We start from the raw sequence: 6,291 nt of genomic DNA, 5'->3' as shown, positions 1-6,291 counted from the left end.
AATTGCCCCCCTCAACAGGCAAGCCTGTTGAGGCGAACATTAAATTGCCCCCCTCAACAGACAAGCCTGTTGAGGCAAACATTGTGTTGCCCGCCCTAACTAGCAGTCTTAAATATTAATCAACATCACATAAGCTGGGCTACTACCACTAATATTCTGCTTTAATTTTCTTTGTTAGGTAATAGAAGAACCATAATACTCATAAAATAGACAATTGTAAACAATAAATACTTCATTCACATTAATATTGAAATAATACTGTTTAATGTAATTTTACAATATAAATTCACACAAAAATAATCTTTGAATCTACAATTCTATTTTTACAAAAGGGAGGGACAACACTTAAGCGGCAACATTTTGTTCCTTGACGCTCTTCCTCTCTTACTACTCGTGAAAAAAAGGGTCATCCTCTCTTCCTGGATTGTCCACATCTTCTTTCGCCTGCAAGGAAAGATGAATGACTACAATACCCACAACTTTCCCATGACATTGACAATTTATAAACATTTTAGATTGAGACTCCAACATGAAGAAAGTAAATCATGCACCGAATCAACATATGAAGATTTTAAACTTGTCACTTTATGATACACCTTAACGTGTATCGAAGGTTAAACCACGTCACGTGACAAGTTGGCCTCAATGGGACACAGCACATAAGACATACTTACAAGTCTTTTCTATGAATTCTATTAAAAACGGTTGGTTTACATTTACGTGGCCATATTACAGTAACAAGGTACAGTTCTCAGCCATCAAATAGAAGAAGATCGAAAAATTTCACAAAAACGAAAAGACAACTCACTTGCCGTAGTTGTGCATTGACTTCTGAAAGGAGACCTTCATCTAAAGAGTCTTCTTGCTCTCTTTGATTTAACTCCTGGTGAAACGTACAAAGCAAGTTAAGCAACTCAATATCTTCATACTAATCTCTTGAAAAATGCAAATAGTGGAATAAAAAACATAAAACCTCAAGAAACAAGAATAGCTAGATGAACCAGTCAAAAACATACTATAGATAATGCATAGAGTAAAATAAATAAACCCCAAACTCCCAGAGAAGATCTATGCATTATGTACATTTGATTGCAGATATTATGTAAATATGTTCCTAAATTTGAACAATTGAAAAATAAATTTTAGTCATTTACGCAGCTGTCAACCACACAATTCTATAAGAATACATCTGTTATATATAAGAATACTGTGATTTACAGTTGTGACACAGCCACACAATTCTATAAGAAATGAAGGAGCCTCAAGCAACTGGTTGGTCAAGTACTTGCAACGAAGAACATAGATAAGAAAAAGAGTATAGTGACAGTTGAGCCATTCCTGTGTATCAATTTAGTTACATATGCAGGACTATATATCAGTTGAAATTAGTTTATTACGGGAAAAAGAGAGTTTTGAAATGAACTTTTAATTTCTGCTTAAGCTCACGGATAACCTATAGTGCCTACAATTTATACACATTAAGCTAAGAACACAATTACATAAGCAAAAAGCACAAGACCATTCAAGACTAAGATAAAGCTGCAGTTCAGACTTCGGTAATCAAAAGGAAAAACTAAGGTACAAAACTGAACTAAAAGTTTGACAACAGAACAAGTCAAATTCATAAAACAAGAAAATGAAGCTTGTTCAGAGAGCATAAAATTGGGGCGGGCAAAATCTGAGGACAAAATAACCAAAGTAAATTTACGTAATGAGTACACGATAAATAACCAAAGTAAATTTACGTAATGAGTACATGAAATTCGACTAGATTTGGTCGTTACATGTTAAAAGGGTAAAAAAACAAAAAAAAACGAAGACAAACACTGATCTATATCTGATATACTATCACTCGCTCTCTCATTTTTAGTGCACTGATAAAAACTATCTCGAAAGAACGTTATGAGTATATCCTGCATTCTGATTTTACAGCTCAACCAAATACCAAGAACCTAACTTCGAAGGGAAGATAATCAAGGGGGAAAAAGTTCAAGTCTCAAACCTTATCCGGAAAAAACCCATCTTAACTGAATTTGTATAAGGAGATGAAATCCCTGTTATTACCGTGTGCTGAATTTCCATATATGCCGAGATATATAAACGGGGGAATGTATAACTCACAATCTTATCACTTGGTTGGCTGGACCTTTCTGGATATTTCTAGCAATTATCATCTGTTGTTCAAATGACGTTTTCTATGCAGCAATACCAAAAAGAAGAACACCATAAGATTCATGTTTAATATTGCATGTTTAAATTCAGCCAAAAAGGATCAACTTAGGAACATCAGAGCAACTGTCACAATATCAAAATATAACCATGTCAATCACAAACAAGTTCTAATACAAGTTCACAATATCAAACCAACATTTGTTCAAGTGTTTTTAAGGTCTAACATCCAACAATTCACGAAACACTAGTGGAAAAAACATATCTTGCCCATTCAAAATCCTACATCAGCAAGGCCACACTATTTCGTGGTTTGGTGTTGAGAACATTATATACTGTAAAATGTTGGAGGCTAGGAGCTCTAATTCCTAGTTGCGGGACTTTAAGAATGTAATCAAAATTGGAAAGACTGTAAATAACAAAATTTGCATTATCCAAACCCAAAGTCTTTAAACATTAAGAAGTTTTTCCCATGATAAAGTAAGCGAATGTGTGATACATTAGACTTAGGCTCTAGCCTATTAATAAGAGCATAAACATGCATGATACAGCACCAGCACTTATATGGTGACCGGTTCCCAGAACAGTTTCACCATGACACAATCCAGAGTTAAGTTTTCTAAGTTAGAAATGCTAGCAACTAAAGACCAAAACACAGACAAACAGGACCAAACCAGAAGTAGTTACAAATTTTGTTTCACCACATCAATATATCCAGTACACTCTGACTTGAAATGTTCTTGTTGAGATTGAGTGAAGATTCTTAAAATGATTAACTCTAAGTACAGCAATCAACTTGGATTTTCTAATCCACCATAAAATGACTAGCACAGAACTCGTAATGTGTTGTTATATTGCCACTAAACATTGTCATGATCTCCATGTATTGCTAGCTTTTTAACACACACCAGACAAAGCGTAAGGAGAGAATAATCAAAGTACTAATAAGTTTAAAACCAACCCTGACAGCCTCAGAAAACATAATACCAAGTTGGCATTTGAATGATAATTAACTACAACAAGATTACAATATATAAGCTACGCTACTATATAATTTCTCAATACAGCTGAATAGAAGGATTTATCTTATAGGGTACACTAGTTGCAGGAACATCTATATGATAACGGCAAAAATTTCAATGCAATAATTTAAACACACATCTGTTATACATGACTGACAACTTACAGCCACAAGCAATCATATACGTTTTTTCCAAATATATTGGGGCCCAGTCCCCGGCCACCCCCCTTAATTACTTATTTTACTATAGTACTGGTAATTAACTAATTATCACATTGGGGCCAAATTGTTGGGAAAAATGAGGTAGGCCCCACTTCCGTCAGGACAAAATTCCCGATTGGGCGATTACTGTTATTTCTCTATCACTGTTCCTATATGACCCACATCTATAGCGCTTCAACTTCTCATTTGGGATTTAACATCATTCTTCATTGTGGACACAAAGAACACGTCTTGATAAGTATTGAACGCGGTAAGGGGCACAGAGGCTGTCATAGTCTACTCACGTGGGTATGTACGTGTGAGGTGTTTGCTGCAGTACATGAACTAAGGATGGTTCATTTTACCTATGCAAGAAAACAGATGTCACCAAAGTAGTTTTAGCTTCCTTAAGAAGCCTTGTCCACCATATTATCCCTTGTCATGGCATGTTAGTTCACCTTATTTTAGGTCTTTATGACACAGATAGCTAACAGAGACAGCAGATGTTTACAACTTCTGGGTGCTTGCTTCTGTTAAAGATAGTCAAGGAATGCAAAATAACACGCAAAGAACTGAAGATTACTCTAAAAGCTTAATAGCAAGTGTGAGTTACTGAGTCCCTACTTCTCCTTACAGTCCTAAGCCTGAAAGTACCCAATTCAATTCCAGATACTATGATGTCGACTTATTATATTAATATGAATAACGAAGAAATTCAGTATGCAAATTAGAAGCGTAAAAGAGGAAAATTATTGAAATAAACCTTAATTGCGATTATTGCAAATATCGAAACCCCTAACTTAATAAATTTCAAATACAGATCTTCACATTATGCATCGAGGCATCAAAAATTATATTTAACCAATTAAAAACAACATAACATCATATATCTACACTATATACCGAAATGCGGCATCAAAAGTTCAAATTGAACAAATTCAACACTCATAACATCAATTTTTTGCAATAACAACATAAAATTAAGAAAAAAGAAAGCAGAAACGATAGATCTAGAGAGAAGAAAAGAGGTTATACCTGAATACCATGCTCGAGACAGTAAAGCTACCAGCAAGAATTTTCGACCTGGATATCAGCTTGACCGGTGTGGATTGAAATTCCTTCATTTTCGCTTGAAATTTTTAGATCTAACACGAAGATAAAATGTTGAAAGAGGAGAGAAAAAGAGAACGAAATCGAGGGTGTTTATGAAGACACCTTCTTTGAAATTGTAGAGAATGAGGGAGAGGGAGAGGGAGAGGGAGAGAAGATATACCTCCCATGGAAAGGGGCGGATGGTTTGAGGAGTTTTGAACCGGGAGAGAGGAGAGGAGAGGAGAGAGAGAAATGACTCTTTCACGCTAACAGAAGAAATGAGGAGGAGAGAGAATTAAAAGTTGGAGTATATGCGATTATTATCTGTTGAAGCGAACATTTAATGCCCCCTTCAACAATTGCTTTTGAAGCGAACAAAAAAAATGTTCGCTTCAACAACCCTTTATGATGTTTGACCCGCGTTGACCGATTGGTTATTGAAGCGTATTTTTCTATGCCCCCTTCAACAAGGGGGCTGCAATAAAGGTTTTTTCTACTAGTGTATGGATATTCGGAATCGACGTATCTTGGTTTCAGTGGGAGCTGAGATCGTCACAAGCAAGAAATGAATACTCCGGAAACGATGATATTGCCGGAAACGGAAATATGGATCGTATCGGAAATATAAATATTATCCAAGTCGTAGATGTTGCCGGAAACGGAAATATGGTACGTATCGGAAAATATTATCGGAAATGGAAATATTGCCAGAATCGGAAATATTGCCGGAAACGGAAATATTGTCAGAATCGGAAATATTATCGGAATCGGAAAATAATTCCGGAAACGGAAATATTAAATATTTGTTCGAAACGGAAATTAATTCCGGAATCGGAAATATTAAATATTGTTCGTATCGGAAATGAATTCCGGAATCGGGAATTTAATCGGAAGCGTATCGTACGAATTAGCATCGGACGAGGCCCGCTAGACGAAGGCGCAGCACGAAGCCAGGCCATCGCCTAGCGAGCCGCACGCACCAACGCACGCCTCGACCAGGCCCAGCGCAAGGCCAGGCCCAGCCAAGGGCGCGCGCGCGCGAGAGCACAGCAGCGTGGGCCGAGCGCTGTGCGCCTGACGTGGGCCGCAAGGCTTGCGCGGGTGCACGGCTCGTGCAACGTTTGTGCGGGAATCCTAATCCTATTGAAATTCGTGCAAAGATTAAATCCTAATCCTAATAGATTGATTTTGTTATTTAGAGTCCTAATAAGATTCTAACTAGCAAATCCACATCCTAGTAGGATTACAATTCCTTTTCCATACCCCTATAAATAGGTGCCTAGGGTCACAATTTATGGGTACGATTGAAGTATTCAAAGGGTAAGTTTTTGAAAGAAAAATCAGCCATACACTTGCAAACACATAGCCGAAAATTCCTAAGCACCTTAAGGGCGATTCTAGTTGGTCTAACTTGAGGCGGATCCGGACGTACTGTGGACTATCTACGGAGGGACGACATTTGGAGTCCTAAAGACTTGTTCTTGTTCGGTTCGGGCGCAGCTAGGGAAGGCACGCTACAACATGTATGCATCTATTCTATGCTAAATGATTATGTGTAAATAATATGCTTTCCTGGCTTTATGGTTTTTCCGCATGATTTATGAATTGTCATATGTATCATAACCTAACAATTGTCTCATGGTTGAATCTGTACTTCCAACTAAAGGGTATCTTCCTTCAACCTCCCACTCAGTTTCTTTTTGTGAATAGCTTTTTTCCCCCATAAAATAAGGATGCAGATTGTGTGACTGACTCTTCCGTGCCTTCTTGCTTATTTCTTATTAGAAAAGAAGAAATTAGTGTGGAAG

General features: G+C 37.1%; 1 long non-coding RNA gene across 1 annotated transcript; it reads right to left on the bottom strand.

The window, feature by feature from the left end:
• Positions 1 to 229: 229 nt before the first annotated feature.
• On the bottom strand, positions 230 to 4,641 carry LOC130463762 (uncharacterized). Its single transcript, XR_008923901.1, has 3 exons — positions 4,427 to 4,641; positions 809 to 2,195; positions 230 to 444 (listed from the first exon to the last, which is right to left on the bottom strand). It is a non-coding gene; the product is annotated as an uncharacterized lncRNA (long non-coding RNA).
• Positions 4,642 to 6,291: the final 1,650 nt, after the last annotated feature.

Source organism: Spinacia oleracea, chromosome 6 (assembly GCF_020520425.1).
Source record: "Spinacia oleracea cultivar Varoflay chromosome 6, BTI_SOV_V1, whole genome shotgun sequence".
Lineage (NCBI taxonomy): Eukaryota > Viridiplantae > Streptophyta > Magnoliopsida > Caryophyllales > Amaranthaceae > Spinacia > Spinacia oleracea.
Note: the sequence above shows the minus strand (reverse complement) of the source record. Positions and strands in the feature narration are given on the sequence as shown.